Below are 26,352 nucleotides of genomic sequence, written 5' to 3'. Positions count from 1 at the left end.
CATTTCTGGATGTGTATACTAAATATTTTCCTACGTGTGTGTGTGTGTGTGTGTGTGTGTGTGTGTGTGTGTGTGTGTGTGTGTGTGTGTGTGTGTGTGTATACACATTTTTACAAATTAAATAGTAAAAAAAAATAAAAATAAAAAAAAAAAAAAAAAAATAATAATAATAATAATAATAATAATAATAATAATAAAATATATAAAATATACAGAGTTGAATATGTGCAGAACAAGTGGCAACAAGTCTGAGAAGAAATGAGGATAAAATGTGATTTTTGGCAGGACACACACACAAGCATGCGAGACTGTGGGAGGAAAGTATCCCGAGAGAACTCGGGCAGTCACATGCAAACTGCAGCTCCACGCAGAAAGGCCCGGCCTGTGGATTCAAACCCAGACACTCGCTGCGGTGAGGCGACACTGCTAACCTCTACGCCGCACAAAAATACTTATAATAAGAATTCTTTTTCCCATAGTATTATTATGATTATTATTATTATGTAACAACAATAATCTTCCCGTGAACAGGCTTCCGATGTAACGTTTGACTTTATTGATCAGGCCCTCCGACCCAGTTTGTGCTTTAATTGCTTCGTCACATTTTCAGGGGTGGTTTCATGATGGCTTCTCTTGACTCCTGTCACGTCTGTTTTTTGTAACTCAAATTCCAGGATGTGTATAAAAAAAATTAAAAAAAACAAAACAGAACACTGGTGAAAACTTTGCAGACCTCCACACCTGCATCGACTCGTGTGACAAAACGAGGTTTCAGGACAGTTACGAATGCGTCCTCACTGTTGCTGCCTTCACAGTCGAGGCAGGACTCGACTGTGAAGGCAGCCGCAGGTACTGCATCACTGGTTTTGGCGTACGTCGTAGCATGGGCGCAAGAGTCGAGTGAATGATGATGTAAAGGGTACTTGGTTCCAGAACAATGATGTAATGGGACCACTGGCCAACGGGGGAGCTAGGAGGGAGGGGCAGTGGTACTTGGGGAGGGTGCAGATTACTGCGGCCTAATCTGAAAACGTTCTGAGGCCGACTTCAGACTTCAGGGATTGTTTGCTCTTATAAAAACAACATCTGTGTTCTCACTACTATGTTAACGGCAGAAATCCTGCTTCTATTAGAGGAAACCGACTCCAGCCAAATCTAATTTACTACAAGCTACTTACAAGTCCTCTGAAAGGACCGAAGGCTAAATTGCCCCCTCACACAGCTACATTTAAACTCTGTTGAGCAAGAGCAGCAAACGAAACTTTCTCTACTTGTCTGCAGTTTTTACACTTTTTATCAGACTTCTTATGTACACCATAAAGTGTGCAATTAAAACGCTGTGTGCGATCCTTGTTATAGCTTGTTAAAATCCTCACAGCTAAAAGACAGATCTGGATAATACAGATTTACAGTTTGTGGATCTCAGGCAGGATAAGAAAGGCTTTCATGCTCTGAACACATCAAATATCAACAACTGTTATTTCAGCAGCAATGCAGCAATTCAATGTTGTAAACACAAACTTGGTAATATTCTCAAATATGGTTGGTTTGCAGAAACCTAACAGCCATTTCATACATGTAACTTGCTTTACAGCAACACTGGTCCAGGGTTCAAATCCCTCGGCCGGCCGGGGCCAGTCTGGTCTGTGTGGGGTCTCTCTGGGCACCTCGGCTGCCCCCACAGCCCAAAGATATATATGTTAGGTTTGCTGGAGAGTCTAAATTTTGCCATGTGTGAATCACTGCGAGCATGAATGAATAGGTCTCTTTGTGAGCTCTGTGACAGACTGGCACGCTGTCCAGGGCGTACCCAGCCCCAAACGACCCTGAACTGGATAAGTGGATCCATCACATACACCCATATCAGAGTCTGAAACCAGTTAAGCATAAGTGAGCAACTGTGAGCATGTGGATTCCCCCAGGCATAAGTGTTGAATCCGATGCTATACGCCCTCTTCACATATGACTGGGTGACTTCCCAGACCAGACTTCCCTTTATACACTCAGCAGATGACACTACATCATTGTGCTGATCGCTGACGGCGAGGTGATAGAAAACACAAGAGCAGTGGCAGGAGTGGTGTCAGCAAAATGATCTCTCCCTAAATGCAGGTAAGACCAGAGGAGGACACAGCAGCATACTTCAACATTCATAGATGAAAACTGTTAAAATAATCAGGATCTCACCAGATTTCACAACACCAAAGAGCTGTGAAGAAATCACAGCCATCTCACCTTCAAGCCAAATCAACCACAGCAACCTCAGATTTGACATGCCGACTAAAATCCTCGACAACTTTCACAGATTCACAGTTCACAGCATCATCAGGCTCTCAATTAGTCTGCAGTTCAGGTTCACAAGGTCAGGTCTGTACAACTCGTTTCTACGTTTTTGTTGCTAAAATGAGAAAGGTGTGAGGGGACGAGCAAAATGTTTTATCGTGCATTTGAAAAAACAAACAAACTACAACGGAGCCTTTCATAACGTTTTGGTCTCATGATGTCTGATGATGCCGTGAGCACTTCTATTGATGTCTATGGACAACCCTGCATTTTCTAAGATGATGCTAAAGTTGGAGCCGGTGCATTGTAATGTGTACTGAAAGCATCCAAGTGAAGAACAGGAAGCAGAGCCTTCAGCTGTCGAACCGACTCGATTCAGGAAACTTAAGACTTCAAACTTTCCTTTTTGACAAACTCAGTCGTGCACCATGTGATCAGGAACCATCAGGAACCATCAGGAACCAGGCTCCTGGGACCGCTGCTCCACTCCCGTCTTTACACTCCCTTTGTGTTTACAGGACTGTACTGCATGAGCCATGTTCTTCCAAAGTCTCACAAAAACAATGCCCTCTCAGTTTTATTCATTATTAACTGAGTCATGTTTCAGCAGCTGCAGGGTTCAGCACGGATTAGTATGTCAACACTGTGGACACTTGCCAGGGATTAAAATATTACCGTCTGCTAATAGTTTGGTGCTACAGTCATGATCCTTTTGGACAGTGACTGTTCCTTTCAAAGCTGGCCGCTCACTGAGGCTTTTGAACTCAACTATAAAAACTAGAATACACCTTTAATCCAGCTGATTATACAGACACACGTAACTATGTATGACTACAACCACAAACCCCTCACAGCCCACCATCCGTCAGTGCATGCTTACAGTATTACTGTGTGGGGAGCAGAAGGGCCAGATGAGGGCACCAGAGTCACTGCAGGACTGCTGTTCTGGTTGTGTAACCTGAGCTGACCTGCGTCCGGCACAGACTCTGTGTTGTCACATGCAGCAAGTCTAATGAGAACTTCTGAAGTGTGACTTTAAAGATTGAGTTAGATGTGAAGAAAACCGAGAGGTCTGAATACACACTTATGAATTGATGCCTAAATTCATCACAGTGTTAGAGCTCAGACCCTTAAAATGCTAAACAATCACGTTTTAATGACACAGGGGTTATATGGATTTTGATAAGATTGTAAACAAACCTTAATAGAACTGCATTAAAAAGAAATGAGCGACAATTTTCCCTCTTTTTAATTGGAAAATAACACAGAGATCGTCTGTGAAGGTTCTCAGTCAGCCAGCTCATGGTAATCTCAGCAGGCTGGAAAGAAGAAGGGCTGGAAGCTTCCTGAAGACCTTCTGAAGCTTCTTGGATGAGAGGTGAACGTCTTCATGAAACTTTCCATTCGCTTTTCTTTCCAAGCTCCTTAGACTGACTTCAAGAACAGTTATTGTCATGATTAGAATCTGTTTAAGAATTCACTAAAGAATTTATTTTTCTTACTCCAGATTAATATCAGAAGGTAACAGTTTGCTCAGACTCGTTTCTTCAAAAGTCTCTGATCAATCGAACAACAATCCAAAAGCAAAACTTGCAATAAAGAGAAAATAGTCCACTGTAGATCAGTGCGTCATATAAAAGCACCATCAAAATTATTTAACTTCACTGATTTGTCCATCACACAGGCCTAGAAACCAATTCACAACTGCTGAGCAACCACTGGGGGGGGGGGGGGGTCATTTCTGTGAGGGCACAAATATAACAGGAACAGAAGAGATTATTACCTGATCTGCAGCTTTTCATTATTGGAATCAATATAAGCAGTAAAACTTTGAGATTTGGTAGTCAAAGGAGCTTGCAAAGAAAAGCGTCTGGACTTCTTTTCTTTGCAAGCTCCTTTGACTACGATGACCTGGATGACTGAGAACCTTCACAGACATACTGCCGTACATTTTGGGAGGAACACCCTTCAACTGGTGCGGGAGTATGAAAGGGAATCAAGGAAACTAGCGTCTATCTCCGTTTCAACCTAAGATGTGGACAAAGCAGAGTTGTTCCTAAGAGCCTGCGCCTTGGATCCACTCTCAGGGGATACAGAGCAGACTTGATTCTACAGAGAGGACAAAATCACCTTTGAAGTGAAAGGATAAGACAGGTCCATTTCACTATGGATGCCCTCCAGATCAAGATCAGCCAGACTCTGGCTGGAAACCCTTCTACCCTCTCCAATCTTAGAAGAGGTTTACAAGTTTGTGGACAAGGCTCAGCGGGCCCAACACTCTAAAGAAAATTAAAGAAGTCCAGACGCTTTTCTTTGCAAGCTCCTTTGACTACGATGACCTGGATGACTGAGAACCTTCACAGACATTTTGAGATTTGGTCTCTTTTTAGTTTCTGCTTAATTTCAAAACCGGTTCCATACTAAGTAACTGGTTATATACATGTCTTCATCATCATGATGAAATATCACTAACATTCCTAAATATTTACATGAACATGTCGGCATCTGTCCGTCTCAGTGATTCTATGTGAACAGATTTGAATATTGCTGCCTGAGCACCTTCACTTCTTCAAATATGACACTAGGTGGCATCAGAGTGTGAGAAATCTATAGATGCGATGTCCTTTTGACCCAACAGTCCAAATACTGTAACCACACACACACACACACACACACACACACTTTAGTCCCCAGGAGAATTCAAAGACTTTTAAAGCTGTAATATCTCCAGAGAGTGGAATGGAGCAATGAAACATTAATTACATTTACAGACAAAAAACATTTGCAAAGCATCATCTGCATGTTATAAATTATTTATCGGTTCAGTGAATCAAAGCAACAACAACAGTAAACGTTTATGTTGTGTCATGATTTCACTGTAAGCTCTTATGAATTATTGCATTTTTTATCATGTAGGACTAGATCAACATCTTCTCTTCATGTATAAATCCATCCAAACTGGTGACCTGCACAGAGAGAATTTCACCCTGCTTTGCCTCGTCTGATCATTGTTATTGATAAGATTAAAAAAAAATTTTTTAGCCAAGCGCTTAGAAATTCATCTACAACACAGATACTTTATAAAATATATGGACACGATATCTTTAAAATGATTTAACACAAACATACTATTCAAATTCCAGCATTTCCAACTGGCAGACGTGATTTCAACTTCATTTACGTCACATTAAAATCGCTTTTTAAAGAAAACATTTTGTTAAGTGCAGAGAAATAACCATCAGTTACAGTAATGGCAAATATGCATTTAACTTAAAGCCATAAAATCAGACATGTAGTCTGGAAGGCTTCCTCACATTAGAAGGAGGGAAAAAAAAAATCAAAGAGTTTTGACAGTTTTGTGTTTTTGTGAACATGTACGTTTGTGTATGTGTGTGACTTTGCTTGCACATGAGTGATTCTGTGTGTTCGAGCCTTTAACGAGCTTGTGGTGGTGGCGGCAGTGAAGAAATGTGAGCACACCAGCGTTCTCCGACGCTCGCCCTGTGCTTTGATGCAAAATACCTGCAGCAGAAGACAGATGTTCCACCATGACAGATGTTAATGATTAATGTTATTAATAATTTTTTGTATATTCACATTTTATATTTATCTAAATGTGCAAAATGATGTTGCAAAAAGCCTATTTTAATGTATGCATAACCTAATGTCACTTCCGGAGGCTTGCTGTAACAAAAGGCGTTGGTTGGGAGGCATCTGAGAACTGTAAACACGTCATTCATTAAGAACCAGTTTGACACTGTTTCAGTTTTGGGACACGGTGCGTTAGAAAATGGACACATTGTCCTCATGAAGGGTCAACAACAATACTCAGGTAGACTCACTATTGTTGGTACTAAAGGACCCAAAGTGTGCTAACACCATTACACAACCATCAGTCCGGACCACTGATACAAGGCTGCATAGATTCATGCTGTGACTTCTAACTCTACCGTCTCAATGTCATAGAAAAATTGAGACTTGTTATAGCAGTCAACATTTTTACAATCTTTCCATCATTTCACTTTCATGACCTTATGTGAATTGCAGCTTCAGTCTCCCGTTCTTAGCTGAAGGGAGTGGACCCCAGTGTGGTCTTCTGCTGCTGTAGCTCGTCTACTTTAAGGTTTGACGTGCTGTACATTCAAAGAGTCTCCTCTGTATACTGTGGATGTAATGAATGGTAATTTAAGTTACTGTAAACATTCATATCGACATAGCGGATTAGCCATTCTGCCCTCGGATCTATAGGGTGTTATCACCCAGAGAACTGCTGCTCGTTGACTATTACAGACCTCAGGTCAGACCGGCTCGTCTGACACCAACAACCATGACACATTCAAAGTCACTTAAATCTCTCATTTGATGCTCAGTTTGAACTTCAGCAGATCATCCTGACCATGTTTACATGCCTAACTACACTGAGATGTTTGTGATCACTGGTTAGATGTTTGTCCTAACAATTAGTCAAATATAATAAATCTAATATAAACACATACTATTTTTACAGTTAAAAAGAAAAAAGTATTTCTTATGATGCTCATTGAATGTGTCTTTTAAAAATAATTCTTATTCATTAATATTATTTGAATTGCATTGTTGTTACTAAAACGAAAGAAGTCAAGATGCTGTAGAGTGCAGTGAGGAATGCCCAGGAATGGCCAACTCTCTGCCATCTATAATCCAGTTTTGAGTTCCCTCCCCAGACGCCTTAACGCCCACTCACATCCTGGGCCATCTGACCTCAGGAATTCGCATGATAAGGTGGGGCCAGGTTTCACAATGAACTCACCCGAAACTCTGGCTGATTGGGTCCCACTCCCAATTTCACACCTTGGCTCAGGCGATTAGAGGATCATCAGGGGGTCCTTTTGTCCCTCTGTGGGGGGAAACTCCCACTAGGTTTATATCTGGGACTCTCCACCATTTGACCTTAGAACTGAAGAAGCTTCTCGGATGAGAGGTGAAACGTCTTCAAGCAACTTAAAGAAGTCCAGACGCTTTTCTTTGCAAGCTCCTTTGACTACGATGACCTGGATGACTGAGAACCTTCACAGACATAAAACGAAAGAAGTTTCAGTTAGCGACTCATTTGTGTAAAACCCCTGTCAAACCTGGTCGACTACGTTACGATGAATGTTTTGTGCATTGACTACAGACGTATACATGCTTACACTCAGCTGTCAGTCTAACTAGGCCAGAGGTCGGCAACCTGTGGCTCGCATCAAAACGTCGTTAGCTTTGTAGGTATAAGTGAAACCAAAACTAATGTGCACACTAAAAATTGTGTTTATGGACATGTGGATCAGATGTATATTTAAATACACTAAACAAGTTGGAGGTATCCAAGAAGAGTCAGCAGGTAACGACAGGGAAGAATCTCTTTAAAGAGTGGTGAAAGACGGGCAATGCCAGCCCTGAATCCAAAAAACAACTGTGAATAAGCCTTATAATATAACCTTTTAACGTCGTATACCTACAAGGGACAGTTCACCCCAAAACATGTTTTTGAGAAGATGTATACTTGTATGGTAATATAAGCTTAGAATATGTCAAAAGGCAGGTAGGGCTTGCTGTTAACACAAATTCTTGAATATTTTACTTCTACATCTAAGATTGAGTTAGTTCTCTACAGTTACACATTCCAGTTTCCAGCTAAGCACTTCAAGGAAGTATCTGAAGAATGAACCATGTGGTGACGCTGTGGTCAGAACCACTGATTATGGATCTCTTACTATTTGAGGGCTCAGGCAGCACTGAAGTCACCTATTAGATAAATAAGATAATTTTTTCACTGTAAGTCAGTCTACTTCTTGTACCTGACCTTTTTTTTTTTGGTTAAACCACTTAACTCTGGTTCATGAGTCATGCAACCATGAAAAAGGTACCGAACACAAATGATGTTCCACTGTTGCAGAAAAATGAGCAAGTAACACATTAAATTGTATCTTTAGGCACTTTGTTACAATATCGCGATACACGATATATATCACGATATGTTTAAATAAACTCCAAAAACAATGTTATTTCAGTCATATCGTGCCTAGAATTGCACTGGTTTACTCATTCAAATCAACCATTCAGTGATTTTTTCTAGTGAAAATAAAAAATCAGAATGAATTGAAATGTTTTATTTTTAACCATTCTTTAACCATCAGTTTCCACCGAGGTTTTTCACAGTGTCTTTCTGTGATCAACACAACAAAAGATCACAGCAACAAAAAAGTACATCAAGCAAGACTTCATGAGACAAACAAAACAACTGAAATTAAAAGGGTGTCTTTTGTGCTTCTAACATAAGAAAACTGTTAAATAAAATTTTTGATGACGTCAAATTACAGAAACAAAAGTCTAGACAGTGACTATAAAAAGCGACTGACCAAGAACAGTCTTAATTTTATAGTGAAAGACTTTTCAGCTGGTGGAATAAATTCACCTTTAGTGGCAACAGTTTTACTGCATGCTTTGCAAATTTTCGCATTTTGTTTGACATCCTCCTCCTGAAGTCCAAATGACGAGCGAGTCTCATTCCCTCGCTTTGTCCCTATCTGGCAGGACATAAACACGCATGCTCAGCGCAGTGTGCCGGGTAGGACGGGGGTTAATGACATTAAAAGAAAAAAAAAAGTGCTTAATATTTTCATGGCAACATGCTCGATGGTTACAATAAAGCCATTTTAACCAACGCACATGGAATAACCTGTGATACATCAAATACGTTCGATATGTTGCCTGCTCCTACAGTTCAGTCAGCAGTGTGGGCGATCAGGTCAAAATTGATGGAAATTAAAACACATAAATGCTGTTAGAGTTTGAACCATCATCAGGAAAGTGTCTGATTTCTCTGAGGTCTCATTTGTTCATCCCAAACACACAGCCAGTGCAGTAAAAACATTCCTGGATAGAAAAACACACAATAGAACAGGATTCATAGTCATGGACTCGGCCTCCCCGGAGCCCTGACCTCAACATTATTAAAGCAGTGTTGGACCATTTTAACAGAGAAAGTAATAAAAGACAGCCAACATCCAAAGAGGAGCTTTGGAATGTGTCCTTCAGGAAGTCTGGAGAAATATTCCTGAATAATATTTAAAGGAAAAAGCAGAAAGCTCGCCTAAGAAGGTTCAGACTGAGTGAAGAATAAAGGTCATCATACCAAACATTGACTTCTGAGCTTGTGAGCTTCTATAGTGTATTTTCATTTGTTTGCTTATTTCAAGAATGTACCCATTTCCCATTTTCCTAAACAAATGTCAAAAAGAAAGCAGTGCCTTGAGACTTTTTCACAGTATTGTATATGTGAACCTTGTTCTAAGATTTGCTGAAAACCAGCCCAGACAAAGAAGATCACACCAAAGTATCATCTCAGCATTATCATGTCTGTTACCCTTTTCATTTCCTTCCACCAAACCACATGGAATTATCAGTCGCTTCGACATTTACCTTTCCATTAAATGCTTTAGAGCCCTCTGCACATTTAAAGCTACCTTTACCTAAAGACTTTTTAGGTAATTACTTCCGGCGCCCCCCGTGTGCGGCAGCCTGTTACAGCAGCTCTGCTCATTCTGAGTTTCTTTCTTTCTTATCTTTTTTTCTCGTAATTTTTTTTATAACTAACGTATTAGTAATTAGACTCTGCAACCATGTTCTACCGTTTTGTGCTAGTCCTGGTCGTTTTTCTCAGTTTATTTCTACTTTTTTCACCCGTGTCTGGGGACCCAGAGCAGAGATCCTTTGTTTACAGTAAGGATCAGCTGTTAGCGCTGCGTCCTGCAGCGGTACTGCCGGCGGACAGACCCGATATTCCCAGCGAACTGAGGAGGAAAAGACGGGGGTGTCGTGCTGGGAAGGAGCGCCGTCGCCCGAGAAGGAGACGTTATCGACCATCTCTTCCTTCTGTAATTATTGGAAACGTAAGATCTTTGCCCAATAAGATGGATGAGCTCATGTCGCTAACCTGGTCACAGAGGGAGTACCGGCAATGTAGCATCATGATGCTAACGGAGTCGTGGCTAACATCGCTAACTCCGGACACAAGCGTGTCACTACCGGGATTCCAGCTGCTGCGAGCGGACAGGACCAGAGACAGCGGTAAGAGGAAAGGAGGGGGACTGGCAGTTTTTGTGAACGACAGATGGTGTAACCCTGGGCACATCACTGTAAAAGAGCAACTCTGCAGCAGAGACATTGAGCTGTTAGCCGTTAGCATGCGTCCGTACTACCTGCCCCGGGAGTTCTCGCATGTTATCGCAATAACAGCGTATGTCCCCCCCTCGGCCAACGCGGATGCAGCCTGTGACTCTCTCCACTCTGTGGTCAGCTGACTGCAAACACAATCACCGAGAGCCCTTCTCATAATATCAGGGGACTTCAATCATGCCTCACTGGACTCCACACTGCCCACCTTCACCCAGTATGTGACCTGCTCAACCAGAGTCAATAAAACACTGGACTTACTGTATGCCAATGCAGAAGAGGCATACAGTTCATCACCTCTCCCTCCCCTGGGCAGATCTGATCACAACCTGGTGCACCTTGTCCCTGTGTATGAGCCCTTAGTGCGCAGGGAGCCACCAGCCACCCGCACAGTACAGAGATGGTCAGAGGAGAGCGAGGAGGCTCTTAAGGACTGTTTTGAGTCGACTGTGTGGGAGGTGATTTGTGATGACCACGGAGAGGACATCGACAGCCTTACTACATGCATTACTGACTATATAAACTTCTGTGTGGATAACACTGTACCTACCAGGACTGTACGGTGTTTCTCCAACAACAAACCTTGGATTACCCCAGAAATTAAAACCGTCCTCAAGCAGAAGAGGAGGGCCTTCAAATCCAGAGACAAAGAGGAGTTGAAAAGGGTGCAGAGAGAGCTGAGGGGACTGATAAGGAATGGGAAGGAGAGCTACAGGCAGAAGATGGAGAACCAGCTTCAACAAAACAACGTTGGTGAAGTCTGGAGAGGCCTCAGAACCATCTCGGGCCACAAACAGCAGAACTCTCTGCCTGGGAGGGATGTGAGGTGGGCAAATGAACTGAATCATTTCTTCAACAGATTTGATTCAGCCATGAGGCAGTCTGCAACATCGGCTGCAGACTCACCCACCCCCACTGCTGCTGTTCCACCTCAGACACTTCACACCTCCTCTATTCACCCTGCTCACTCCCCCCCACCCCCAACTGCAGCATCCAATACACACTCAACACAAGGCTCCAGCCTGTCTCTCTCAACCACCCAGGTTAGGAGGGAACTGAGGAGGATTAATGGCAAGAAGGCAGCGGGTCCAGATGGCATCAGCTCGAGGGTCGTCAGGTCCTGCACGGACCAACTGTGTGGGGTGATGGAGCACCTCTTCAACCTGAGCCTGAGGTTGGGAAGAGTCCCACAGCTCTGGAAAACCTCCTGTGTTGTACCAGTGCCAAAGACTTCACGCCCCAAGGACCTCAACAGCTACAGGCCGGTGGCTCTGACATCCCACCTGATGAAGACCCTGGAGCGGTTGGTCCTGGCTCAGCTTCGGCGCCTAATAAGCTCATTACTGGACCCACTTCAGTTTGCCTACCAGCCTGGCACTGGAGCGGATGATGCCGTCATTCACCTCCTACATCGTTCCCTCGCTCACCTGGAGACCGCTGGAAGCACTGTGAGAATCATGTTCTTTGATTTCTCCAGTGCCTTCAACACCATTCTTCCCTCGGTTCTAAAGGACAAGCTGGTGAACTCTGGAGTGGACCATCACCTCACTACCTGGATCCTGGACTACCTCACCGACCGACCACAGTATGTGAGGACTCAGGGCTGTGTGTCGGACAGGGTCGTCTGCAGTACGGGGGCCCCACAGGGAACGGTTCTGGCTCCGTTCCTCTTCACCATCTACACTGCAGACTTCTCCCACAATTCCACCCAGTGCTTCCTGCAGAAGTTCTCTGATGACTCTGCAATAGTCGGCCTCATCACTGATGGGGACGACAAGGAGTACAGAGGTCTGACCCAAGACTTTGTGGACTGGTGCCAGCTGAACTACCTCCAGATCAACGCCAGTAAAACCAAGGAACTGGTGGTAGACTTCCGCAGGCACAAGCATTCTCCACTGCAACCACTGAACATCCAAGGTATGGACATTGAGGCTGTGGACAGCTACAGATACCTTGGTGTTCATCTGAACAATAGACTGGACTGGACTCATAACTCAGACGCCCTCTACAGGAAAGGGCAGAGCAGGCTGTACCTGCTGCGGAGGGCCCACTCCTGAAGACCTTCTATGACTCTGTTGTGGCTTCTGCTATCTTTTATGGTGTGGTCTGCTGGGGCGGCAGCATCTCTGCTGGGGACAGGAAGAGACTGAACAGGGTGATCCGAAGGGCCAGCTCTGTTCTAGGATGCCCTCTGGACCCAGTGGAGGTGGTGAGTGACAGGAGAACGGCGGCTAAGCTGTCATCCCTGTTGGACAACATCTCCCACCCCATGCAGCAGACTGTGACAGCACTGAGCAGCTCCTTCAGTGGGAGACTGCGGCACCCACGGTGTGGGACGGAGAGATTTCGCAGGTCTTTCCTCCCCACTGCTGTCAGACTCCATAATAAAGACTTTAACTGATCAAGCACACACATCCATACATATGCAATAATACTAAGTGCAATAATCCTTTCTGTCATCGTTGTATTTTTACTCAGTTGTATATAGTATTTGTATTTGTATTCTATTTTTATCTTATTGTATATTTATTTTATTGTATTCTACTGTATATAGTATTTTATTCTATTCTGTACAGTTGTGTACTGTATTTATTCTTATTGTATTCTAATTTTTGCGTCATAACTTTTGCACTGTCCACTTCCTGCTGTGACAAAACAAATTTCCCACGTGTGGGACTAATAAAGGTTATCTTATCTTATCTTTTTAGGTAATGGTTTGATTACAAATAAACGTGAATATGTAGAAAATGTTTTTCAAATTGTAATCCCGGCATGCTAATTTCTGCCTCGACTTTCTCAAACTCAAACCCTGTTTGTTTCCACCGTTGTTCATTTCAGCGCCGTGCCCTCCTCCATTCCTCGCTTGCTCCACTTTCATTCTTTTACTTACAGCAGTCATCTGCTCTGTGTGTTCATTGTTTCCTCCGCTCTCTTTGACTATGTACAGCTGCTGTTTTCTCTGCCAGCGAATGCAATTACGGGCTGTTGGAAGAGTGTGTATGTGTGGGTGAATTTAGGTAACTGTCTCTGTATGCACCGAGTCAGTATGCATGCCTATCCTTTTAATTTGCATCTGTGCGTGCACTTGAGTGGGCATCACCCCCCATTTTTCCCCTCATCTGTTTACTTGCATTTTAAAGTAGCTGTGTGGGCGTCAGATGATGCCTGAACAACTGAGGAGCTACTTTCATTTTGAAAATCATAAAATGGAATTTCATTGCATTGCTTTTGGATATATGAAATAGAACGGCTCGTTTAATGTAGCACAGCCACAAAGCCTTCCTTTTGTACCATTCCATCTGAAAGGACAATTAATTTTCTGTCCTTTTCTGTACGGAAAATCCCATAAGTGAAAACTACTTTAGCCGTGACATTTAGCCTGGTTAGCCCGCTTCACATGATGTACTGTTTCTTTTTCACTTATTATAAATTAATTGGTTATTTACCAAATTGTCAGTTCTGTGTAGATATCACTGACTCAGTCAAGCATAAAAACGTGCCCAACTCAAGGGATGAACCAGTGTTAAGTATCATTCCTATCAAAATAGTCAGGTAGCCTTTGTCCAAAGAAAATCTTTGAAAGATCTTCAACAAGAGTAGCTGAAGACTTTTCCAAAGTACTCTGTCTGCAAAGGACTTGTAATAGTTACTAGTTCTTATCAATCAAGATAAAATTCCTAATAGGAAAGGCTGTGGCTCAGAAGGCTGGCGGTGTGATCCCCGATTCCTCGAGTCTGCATGTTGTATGAATGTGTTTGTCAGTCTTGTAGTAAGAAAGTTCCTTCATTGGTCAAATAGAGTAGAAAAGTACCAGTCTAAAGAGTACCATGCACTTCTCAGTAATTATTCCGTAGTCAGAGGGAAAATAGATTAAAAAAAGCAAAAAGAAACAAGAGTTCAAAGACATTTTTCTCAAGTAGCATCTTAACAGGATAACATGTACACTCTGATTTTACACAGCATGATGATTTAGAAGTCCCTGAGCTATAGTTGTGTCTGAAAACAAATAACACCTTGAATTTGGAAGCTACAGTAACCAAATTCTAGCTCGCGTGTGATCTTTTGTGTGTCCAAATTTAAAAGCCATAAAGTTCAGCTTATCAACTGATTAACAGATACTGATTACATTAAATACTAAAACCTGAGAATGTGAGGATTTGTAATCTTCGTGTATTTTACCTTAATGCTGACAGATAACAAAACATTTAATGTTTTGTTGTTTAGTGAGAACCTGATTTTTTTTTTACAGTTTGAGACAAACTGCTAAACACAAAAAACTAAACAAATATAAACAGATTAAACAATAATAAATTATTGCAGTCATTTTTTTTTATTTGTAGGTTTAAAAAAAAAAAAAAAAAAGCTGGGACGCTGTGTAACATGTACACAAAAACAGATTACAAAGACTTGCAAGCCCATATTTTATTCACAGCAGATACATTTGTTCCACACACACAAACACACCAGCCTTTTGACATCAAAGCTGTCCAGCTTTCTCCACATCCCTGCAGCCCCTCCACCTCTGCTCCTTTGTGTACCTCTCTAATGATGAGCCAGTGTGTGAGGGCCGCCAACAATGTAGGTCTGCCACGGCTGACCTTCCTTTCGCCTCTCCTCCATGTTTCTGTGGATGTGTCAGAATGACTGCACTCTCCCTCGTCCCTCCGTCAACCGTTGGTGCTATTCTTTCACAAGCTGCGGCCCTGCTGCAGCCGCATAATTGCCCCCGCTGCTCAAAACACGTAGGAACAATCAGCTCCTGATGCTCAGCCCTGCTGACCCAGCAGGAACAAGAAGCAGGGCATGGAATTATAATGACATTTAATTCATTTAAAGTGGAGGTAAATCGCTAGCAGCTTCTAGTTTCTACAGCTCTCGACTTTGTCAGCTGACTTAACGAATCTATTTAGCGGAATGCAAGCTAACGAGCAAAACTACTGTTAATGCGGGTGAACGGTAAGTATTAACATTAAATATATAACATGGCAAAACAACGCAGTAGAGCAACAGACTATACCAGCAGTGCTACCATTAAGGCTCATCCCATTTGACGGGGACTATTTCTCAAAAGACTTACATTTCTGATATGAGACTTAACTGAAACAGAAGCAACGAAGACTTTATAATTACAATACTTCTTCTTCCTCTTAATTTACAAGAACAGACAGCTGCTTTATCTAAATAGAGCAAAACTAAACCTAATACATGCAAACACCATCAGCATTTAACCGACGTAATATTTTCAAATCAGCTTAGTATCCAACTAAAAAGTTTCCAAAGCAGTCACTAGAGACAAATTTCATTGAGCCCTGCAGTAATCACTGATCTTTTATTTAATTACAGTCCCCTTCCTTTGCCTCATCTTACAGCAGCCTTCAAATCTAAATATATGTCATCAATATATATTGGTTCATCTCCTCCCCCTTCTCGACGTAAACGGCGTTCACGCCGCCGTCGTGCCAGTACAGCTCAGCGTCACACACTCAGCCCAAACGTTCTGAACACGGACTTCATGACTTATCCACCACCGTGAGTAGCACTGTTTGGCCCTCCGTGGATATTGTGTTGCCTAACTCAGACAATTCTGCCACTTTGTGTTTGGACTCTAGAGACACTATACAGCGAGGCACCTCCGTGTCAGATTATTCACCAGTTGCTCTCGCTAGTAATCTTTGTGTTTTTGAGCCCTCAGATTCTTGTAATGCTCGCAGTGATCTCCCCGAGTTAACTAATATGAATGCTTCACCTGTAGAGTTAGACTGTTATTCCACACCAGACTCACCTACATACTGCTACCAGCATGGTAGCCTCGCAGAACTGCTTTAATCAGCCTGTACATTCTGAGGTTTCCCAGTCTGAGCTCAGCCACACACCACCACCATCATTAGCTCTAGATGTGACAGTGCAGGCTGAGGAGCACAAACCATCTGAGACTGAGTGTTCTCTAGGTGATGCTCCTTCTAGTGACTGTCTCATGTTCCAGCCTGTTTTGTCTTTAGATGTGTCTGATATTCCTCAACCAGCCATTGCTTTCTCAGCTCCTCAAAGAGTTACTGAGAATGAGACCTGTGTTGCTGAGCAAGCAAATTTAAGGTCTACTCCTAGCATTCTGCCTGAGCCAGGTGACACAGAGACTAGTAGCCATTCCTCTGCTATGAACAGTTTAATCTTTGAACCAGCTCTTGTATCTGTGACTCCCAGTGTTGCTCCGTCAGTTTCTCAGGCTGTGGTTTTTTCTGTACCACAACTTGAAAGTGCTAACTCGGACTCTACCTGTGTAACCTCACCTTCTCTCGTGCCTGCTAAGCAGGAGACCGTTTCTGTTTTTCCTCGTGGACTCCTTGAAACTGTGTATTCAATGCCTGCTAAGGTTAAGAGCCGCAAGGTTTCATCTGCTATACACAGACTGGCAAAAGATTTTAGTTTGAGCACTGCAGAGCTGGTTGCACAGGTTAACTTTTCTGTTCCCCGGTCATGTCAGTTTAACTCTGCCTCCAGTTCCTGTACCCAGGGCAGCGCGGGCCCAGCTTTCCCTCGCACCCGTATCAGTTCCTCGGGTGAGGGTGGCTGAGGTCCAGCAGGTCCCTGCTTCTGTCTTCAGCCTGGCAGAGGTTCCATTCATCCCGGCACCCATACCTGCTCCTCGGGTGGGGTTGATGGACACCCAGCCATTGCCTGCGCCTGTTCCAGTTCCCCGGGTGAGGTCAACTGTGACCCTGCTGGCTGCTGCACCCGTCTCAGTTCCTCGGGTGGGGATGGCTGGTGTTCGGCCAGGCCCAGCACCCGTTCCTGTTCCCCGGAGGAGAGCAGCCAAGAGTCAGTCACCTGCTCAATCACAAGTTCAACTACCTGCTGTTCCACCATCACTACAACCACAACTACAACTTGCACTTCTGTCCATAGCACAGTCATTAGCTCAGTTATTAGCCCAGTTCCCCATTTTGCCACCAGCTCCGTCTCTAGTTCAGTTGTTAGCTCAGTCACCAGCCCAGTTCATAGCTCAGCAACCCATTCAGACACTGCCAACCTCAGCTGGAAGCCTTTGTGAGCTTTCTCCGCCAGCTGAGGACTGCATGATGCTGACAAACTTTGGACAGACTGTTTGCCCTCCACAGCCCCAGCCGTTGCATCCCAAGCCGACTGCGTGCCCTGTGCAGCTACAGTTAGCGTCCCCTCAGCCAGAAGTCTCTGCACCTGCTGGCTCTGCATCTGTTCCCGCTGGGGGTTCAGGGGAACCCCTCCCGCACCTCCTCATCTCCGCTAGCGGCTCTGGTCAGCCCGGCCAGCACCTCCTCGTCTCCGCTGGAGGGTCCAGGTCGCTTTCGCCCGGTCCGGCCTCTGCATCAGCTGCACCCACGCCGGTCCGGCCTCTGCTTTGCCTTCAACGTCGCCTGGTCCAGCGGTCGGCCTCTGCTTCGCCTCGTCCGGCCACCGCTTCGGCTTCGCCTGGTCCGGCCCCCGCATCTGTTCCAGCTCCGTTGCCTGTTGCTGCCACGCCACCGTCTGGTCCTGCCTCGTCTCGTCCTGCCTCGTCCTGTGCCCACCAAGCCTCGACCAGTACGCCCGACGCTTGGGAGCCGCCGCCTTCCACGCGGCCGGCCTCCGGACCCGCTCTGTAGCCACTGCCGTCTTCCACGCGGCCGGCCTCCGGATCTGTTCTGCCGCCACTGCCACTTTTTACGTGGCCGGCCCCCGGAACAGCTGAACTGTGAACTTTTGTGCTGTCGCCCCCCGGGTTAACCTTCTGACCTCTTTGGGCAGTGCTTCCATGTTTTGATCCATTTTTTTGTATTTGTGGACTCTGTTTTGGTCTCATGCTCCTTGCCTTTTGTTTGGTTTCGTTCCCTCCGTCCTGGTCCGCCGCCTCCCGCCCTGGGTGGGTTGTTCCTTTTTTTTCTTGTCTTTTGGTTCTCGGGTTTGGGCTGTTGGGCTGTTGGGAGACTTTGACAGTCTCCCGTCAGTGTTGCATTTACTCCTGCCGTGTCTTGTTATGATTATCGGTGTCACCTGTGTTCCCCGTGTGTTCCCACTTCCCTCATTAACCCTCTGTGTATTTATGTCTGCGTCTCCCTCAGTTCGGTGTCGCGTTCTCCCTCATCCATGGCCGTGTGTTTCTCTGTGTGTTACGTTATAGTTTCCCGGTTTAATTTGTATGGTTCTGCTCTCCAGCAATAAAGCTGTGAATTTTGAGTTCATTCCTGCCTCTGTGAGTTTGCGATTGGGTCCTCATCTGCCTCCACACAGCCAGTTCATGACACTTTTATGTAGCTGCTGTGAGCAGAAGCTCCAAAGCACTTCAACTTTATTGTTCCCAAAGGAAAACTGATCTGCAGTATGTCCACGCATGAAACAACACAAAAACCAGCCCAGACACAACAGCATAATTTGATCATCAACAAAGTGCAATGTGCAGTAGTAGCAACAACACTCATGGTTTAGTGTTATTAACCATGATAACGGCAGCAGGTATAAAAGGCATAACATGACAGAGGTCGCCTTCCTCGGCATCGTCCTGTTATAAAGTCTAAAAGCTGCCGAGACCTCCCTGAAATCTGACCAGCAGCTGTAACCAAGTCTGGTCTTACTGGTCATAGACAAATCAACTTGTTAACACACTTGTTCTGTACAGGCCAGCTTCGACAAACTTTAACCGCCAACTTCACAGAGCTGACATTTTAGGAGATATAAATAACACAAACTCTTGCACGCCTGTTCTCTGAGCGTTGGAATGGGCTTCAATATTCTCAAAGCCCTCTTCATTATATTTTTATGGATTAATAATTTAAGAGAAAAAAAATGCTGGAAAAAAAAAATGTTTCTGTGTGAATGTTCTGGTCAGGATCCAAAGAGTTTAACACAGTGCAAATAAAAGCAACAAGTAATCAAGTGCTATGTGCGCAATTACCGATTAAGGGCTTCACCAAAGACCGTACATACTGGTGAGCTGTTAGTTTAGGTTTTCTACAGTAATATTAATAATTTCCTATCAATGATATAACAGCAGAAACTAGTTTGACATGATTTGAGCTTATGCGCCCACACCATTACAGCCACCACCTGCCGGTTTGATCTGTGCTTTCACGTCGTTCATCCTACCATCCAAATGTCTGCTGAGCCATTATGAGCCTCAGTTTCCTGTTCTTAGCCGACAGGAGTGGCACCCGGTATGGTCTCCTGCTGCTGCAGCCTGTCAGCTTCAAGGCTTGGTGTGTTTTCCAAACACATATCCTTCTGCATACCCTGATTAAACTGTTGCATTTCTAGCAGCTTGAAGAAGTCAATCCTTTCTTCTCTGACATCAACAAGACATTTGCACCCAGAGAACTGCAGCCCACTGAATATTTGTTTCTTTCTGACACATCGACAGTTTGTGAAGGACTCAGACCAGCCTATCTGGCACCAACAACGATGACACGTTCAAAGTCGTTTAAATCTTCATTTTATTTCTCATTCTGATGCTCAGCTTGGACTTCAGCAGGTCCTCTTCACCACGTCTATGTGTCTGCATGCATGAAGTTTGCATGTTAATTGTTCAGATTGAACAACATCAAACTAAACAAACACACAAGACTACAGCGAACCACTGTAAATGTTTCATGTGCTTAAAAAGGTTTTTCACAGGCGGACTGTTTTCATTCTCTCTGGTGGGCACACACACACACACACACACACACACACACACACACACACACACACACACACACACACACACACAGAGAGGGAGAGCATGATTGCAGCAATTGTCTCAGAGAGCACATGGATGACTCATTCAAAGCTCCACTCTCTTGTATCTGCGCACGCACACACACACACGCACACACACACACGCACACGCACGCACACGCACGCACACGCACACACACGCACACGCACACGCACACACACACACACACAGAGAGGGAGAGCATGATTGCAGCAATTGTCTCAGAGAGCACATGGATGACTCATTCAAAGCTCCACTCTCTTGTATCTGCGCACGCACACGCACATGCACACACACACACACACACACACACACACGACGAGATAATGGGATGTCATCCAGCCTCCGTTGCCCCATGTGCCCTTTCTGCAGTGACAGAACAGCTGGGCCATTTAACACACTTGTGTGCTTTTCCAAGCCTTCTGACTGGTTCAACATGGCCAAAGCTTCCTAAACTCAACACAAAAACACAACTGCTCAGTTATTGTGCTTGCCACGCTAACAAACCACTGACCTGACTGACTAATGCTGGCTTTGCGTTCTATACATCACTGCATGACGTGAGGAGACTATCAATGATGGAGCATAATAAGCATGACTCAGACTCCCTGTCTGCCTGTGGAAGAGCTGAATGGAGGGGACAAAGGTTCTCAGGTGAGGCTGAGAATTCATCTTTGTCTCTTTCCGTCCTCCCTCAAACTTCTTTTTCCATCTTTCCCGTTCCCTAAACCGCAGCTGAAATCTGACTTTGTAATTCCTGTTCCTCTTCAAACTCATCCTCTGCACTACATCTTCACACTTAGAGGAATCAGCGTGTGGCCACATCAATAAATATCTGTATTGTGTCAGTGCATTTCAGACAACAGTCAACATGCAGGACCAATGTTATGCATCATCTCTACAGCTGTATCTCAACAGTCGCCTTATGACTTAGTAAAGTTTTTTTTAATCTAAGCCACAATGTAACATTGCTTAGTCCAGACCTCCAACTACCAGTTCTCAGATTAAATGTAGTTTTACGTCACAGCACCTTGGTGGGGACTATCCGGTTGTTCAGTCTGACGTCACTAGCCGTGTCTGGACCTAAACGCTGCAGGTCCATATATGAAACGATCACTATGGCATTACTGAGAGTTGAAAAACTGTCTAAAGTCTTTCATCTTTAATAAAATGATCAGCGTTCTGCTCTACCAGGTGTAACAGTTGAGTTTAACATCCAGGCATCCATGAAAACGGAATTTATGATATTTAACGGAGTTAGAAGTTAGCAGGGAGTTAGCTCGCTAGCTTCTATCTAAATACAATATAGCATGTCCTGACTGCGGGGTTTTGGAAACAAATTAAAACGTACAGCTCTGTTATCACTTCCAGCATAAATGAAGACAGAAAACTAAACAGCAGTGACGTTTGTAGGGTTACTGAAGTTGGGCTAGCTGGTATATAATGATGTGCTACGTGACCGCTAGCGACACAGCTATGTTAGCATAATATAAACAAGCTAACTTTTTTTCCACTCGATAAAAGTTAATGTGAGTGTTCTCGGTGGTCAGGAACAAATGTAATCGCATGGCAGGATGCTGTAAAAGGACCAAACTTCAGCCAGGAGAACAACTGAGATAATCCATCCACAATACGAGGTTAGTCATTCATATACTGCTGCATGGGCTGGGCTGTAGTTACATCCTAAGGTTTTAAAAACTGAGCTTAAATAAATAATTAGCGGTAATAAAAGCCGAGGGAGGTCAACAGGGATCACTGACTGTTTTAGGAGCTTTTTGAGATCAAATAGAAGAAAATACATAACATTGAACATGTTAACAACACAAAAGCCATATTAAACGCAGACTACTTTAGGCCCGGAAGTAGGATTCGTCGCGTCATCACTGAACAACCGGATAGTTTTAGCCACAACATGTTAGACAACAATCTAATAACAAATAAATAAAAATAAAAGAGACATGCAACACCCTTGACATTAACCATGATCAAATGAAACATCTGAAAGCTCTGCAAGGAATTTAATCCAGTACAGTAACCCCTCTCTGCATGTTTGAAATTAAAAATTAAACAAGGCTTTTGTAAAGAATTAAAGAATGTCTGCCTCCTTCCAACCATAAAACTTTTGTGCAGTCAACCAAATGTCTAACACTATGGAGATATTCTCAGTAATGAAACTCTGTATATGTCACAGTGACATTTTGTACTCACCATTGTTCTGTAAGAAAAGGTTGGATGGACTTCAAAGTTAAACCATCTCACGTTATCCATTTATAAAGCTCTACCACCAAAGTTCAATCTATAATTCACGTTCGTCTAAACTCCCAACCATAAATGTCCTGATTTGCACACTTATCACACTTATTAAGCGAAATGGTTGAGATAAGTTTCAACTCCTCAGTCTCTTAGAGACTTTAATTATTTATTTTTTTTAACAAGCTTTGAATAATTGTGTGCTCTGTTATCCTGCATCCGTTTCTTGTTCTCGAAACTGTTCCATCACTCTCATTAGACTCTTTCGAGTCCTGAAAGCTCCAGTCAGTCACTCATGCAGCATAAATTAATGAATGCTAGCCCGACTTAATTTTAGGTTCATGGACAGCCTCTGATGTACTAGAAGACTAGGTGGTGCAATTGTTTACCGGCAAATTGCCATTTTTTGTTTTTTCTTTTCATGTTTTTTTTTTTTTTTTTTTTAAAAGGAAGACATATGTAACCCATGTCAAGTATTGCGAACATATCTTAAAATAAGACAAGATTGAACAAGAACATGGGACAGGTGGGCTAATCTGATGAATATTAGCTGGCTTTAATGTTAGTGGAACACATCGACTCGATCCTCAAAAAGTGATTTACGCTGATTAAAGCTAAGCACGATCAGTTCCATGATCACAGCTATAAACAAACCCTGCATTCGATGTCGTACATTCAAGCTGTCGTTTGCTGTACTGAAGAAAGAAAGAGGAAAAAAAAAGACCAAAGAAAAGACAGCAGATGCAACGCACGACCTTTGAATCTCTCAGGAGTGAAGGATGGAGACCTCCTAAATGAAAAATTCACAGTCCTACTAAATTATTATTCTGAGCAGGACCCAAACAAAAGTAGTAAACTTTCTCTATAGCAAACTACATCTGCAGGTGGAGGCTATGTTCTCACAGGTGAAACACACGAGAATCTCACTGAGCTTAAAATTAATCTCGTAGAGCTCAGTTGAGCTTTGTTCACAGATCTGTTCAGAACATGTTCATGACCTAGGTGCTCTGTCAGTTTAGGCACATCAGAGCCTTGAGCTAACTGCCAATGTCAACATGCTGGTTATATTCTCTTTAGTGTAATGTGTTAGCATGCTAACTATTAGCACAAGCACAAAGTATTACTGTAGCTGACAGGAATGGCAGATTTTCGACTGCTAAACGTGACATTGGTGCAAAATGAAAGATCACACTTGTCAAAATTCACCATAGAGAATATAAATGTACCAGATTTTATACCAAACCATCCGATCCAACAGCTACAGAGATATTTCAGTGACAAATGAAAAGGTCAGGAGCTTCCCAAAGTCATTGATACAGTGTCCTGGAACCCTAAAAGTCTCAACAAGATTTCATAACGATGGACACCGAGACATTTCAGTGACAGAGCAACACTGTTTTCCATCCTTTCCTGGAGTCATACTAGAAAAATCTATATTTTGAACATTTTATCATCTCACAGCACATGATTTCGAAATACTAGAAGACGTTTTACTCAAGTTTTTAGGCAGATGGCCCTAAATGTCGACTTTGTTTCTATTATAGCCATCAAGCTAAATGTTAAGGACCACTTAAAGGCACCATATGCACCATCAAAATGTGACACAGCCACTGATAATTTGTCATATTTAACTTTCAATTGTTTAAAGCAATAAACCTCAGTGTGGCTAGAAAGTAGTGTGATGTTTCTTTGTTAAGATTTATTGAAGCATTTAATGACCTTTACTGCATAGCGCTCCTTCCATCTCTCCCTAATCTTCTGTCTGGCTCCACTCTGTATCATTTAATAAGGCAGAAATGTCATTCAAATGTCAGTTAGTGATACCTATAAGAAATGAAAAATATAAAACTAAAGGGGGTAGGGGTGGGGGGTGAAACAAACAAAAAAAAAAACGACTCACCATTATATTCTCATCTGTAGGAGAAGCTTGTTTTGTTTCCTTCTTTTATTCTTCTCCGTCACCATACGGATATGTTCTGTGTTTACTTCGTTCGGGCATATAACGCTCTGTTACATCTGACAGTCAGTTCTTTATTTTTTGCATCTTCCTGCAGAGTAGTAAGAGAACATGAGGCTCCCAATACTTTCTCCTCTTCCTGGGGTAGCTTCACTACTCCAGCTGTCCCACAGAGACGTCCAAACTCAAGGCGGTGGGGGTACTTCCAAAGCCGTCCCCTGAGCGATTGCTGATTTCTGCTACTGCTCAGATCTTGAGGCTTGTGTATGATGTGACTTTGCTGAGGATCAGATGAACTGAAGTTTTGTGCAAGTACCTGGCTACTGTTGCTATACTCGTGCCTTTAAGGCAATTGGAAGATTCCAGAGTGAGAAGTCTACTGCGTGGCTTAAAGCATCAGGTTAGTGAGCATGTGTCGCCTGCTGGGTAGATTAAAGCACCAGGATAGTGAGTCGTGACTGAAAGTTTACTTCTGTTTCCTGACTATCCAGAAGTTGTGTTTGCTGAGGTATACAGTTGTCTGCCTGAAGTAGAAAGTGTGAGCTTAATGAGGGTTTTCCTTTAGGTAAGAAGCAGACCAGGTTTGTGTTGATCGGTTCTATTTAGGCCGTGAACAGGTAAGGGCTGGCAGGTGGTTACAGGTCAAAGGTCTTTGCTCACGTCACGGTTGCACTGAGATCTTGAGAGGCAATACTGGTTGTCACGGTAACAACAGCGGCAGGTCACGGGTGTATTATTGCTTCGTGTTCCAGTCACTGGGCTGGCTGTTTCAGTGGTGGAGGTAGACAGTGGGAGAGGATCCCTGAGGTAAAATGGAAAAACACTGCAATGAGAAGAAGATGAGGAACTAATCATGGAAAGTAAACGGATGTTTCTTCCTTTTCTATTTCCCTTCGAGGTAGAAAGCAGATGTGGTTTTCTCTGACTGGAACCAATGACGGGAGGTAAAACTGTGCTGTCAAGTCTAATCTTCTACACTGGTAAAGAATGCTGGTGGCCAGAGTCTGAAACAAGTCGAATCTTGCCCTCTCATTCAGAGTGGATAGGGTCATTTAGGGGCTTCGCCTATGGAAGAAAAAAAGAAAAGAAAAACAAGTTAGAGAGGCAACCACATTGTGTTGGCAGAGGAAAAGACAGGCAAAAGTCAGTAGGGTCTGGACAAGATTTCCCTCTTGATCACAGCAACAGAGGACCTCACAAAGGCTACATTTACACAGCAAAGGCCCACAATCGGTTGGCAAGTGCTTGCTGGCGGTCGCTGGGTACACAAAAAACCTCCTTGTGATTACTTTGATCCATTTTTAAAGATTTTTTTTCTACAACCTTTTTTCCCTTGCCGAAAACAAGACAGCGATTATTCTCCTAAAACCTGAACTCATGGTATGCATTTCTAATTTCTCTTTGTCGGCTTTATAGTGTTCGATAGAACAGCCGTCCCCAACCCCCGGGCCATGGCCTGATACCAGTCCTTGAGTCGTTTGGTACCGGGCCGCAAGAGTTGAGGCTCGGGTGTGAAATTTATGGTTTCGGGGTTTTTAATCAGTTTTTATCGTTTAGGTTTCCCTGGGTCTTTTCCTGTGTGTTATGAACAAATTTTGGTACAGGTACTGGTTTTATTTTGTTGTATTTATCGGTGACGCCTTAAAGGCCGGTCCATAAAATATTGTTGGACATAAACCGGTCCGTGGGGACCATAAAGTCACATTTGAGTAATGATGTGCAAAACTCTATATTTGGTGTCTGAACACAGCAGAATTTTTCCTGAGCACAAAAACAACAACTGTGAAACAACAACTGTGCCCCTTTGAGCCATATGGCTCATTTGAAAGAGCAAAATTTAGTTTGTGGTCTAGACAACCCAAAATGTCATGTCCCCATATGTGGACGGCAGTCCTAGGAGGTTAAGTAAAAACACTTGGACACATTTTGCATTTGATGCCAAGAACAATACGACTCTGTATAAACC

At 43.4% G+C, this 26,352-nt stretch overlaps 1 protein-coding gene across 6 annotated transcripts in view; it reads right to left on the bottom strand.

Moving 5' to 3' along the window:
• The window catches only part of LOC309704702 (thyroid hormone receptor alpha), a 114,619-nt gene that overhangs the window by 47,560 nt on the left and 40,707 nt on the right, over nucleotides 1-26,352 (bottom strand). For 4 of the 6 annotated variants that reach the window (XM_082530088.1, XM_082530085.1, XM_082530090.1 and 1 more), the window contains exons 3-4: nucleotides 24,330-25,451; nucleotides 7,073-7,329 (exon numbers count right to left, since the gene is read on the bottom strand). The gene's annotated coding sequence lies outside the window, so the exon portion shown is untranslated. Of the gene's footprint in view, nucleotides 1-7,072; nucleotides 7,330-24,148; nucleotides 24,203-24,329; nucleotides 25,452-26,352 lie in introns of all 6 variants that reach the window. The other 2 variants (XM_082530089.1, XM_082530086.1) reach the window with 2 other exon arrangements.

Source organism: Aulonocara stuartgranti (assembly GCF_965226115.1).
Source record: "Aulonocara stuartgranti genome assembly, chromosome: 4".
Taxonomy (NCBI): Eukaryota; Metazoa; Chordata; class Actinopteri; order Cichliformes; family Cichlidae; genus Aulonocara; species Aulonocara stuartgranti.
This window is presented reverse-complemented; position numbering and strand designations above follow the sequence as displayed.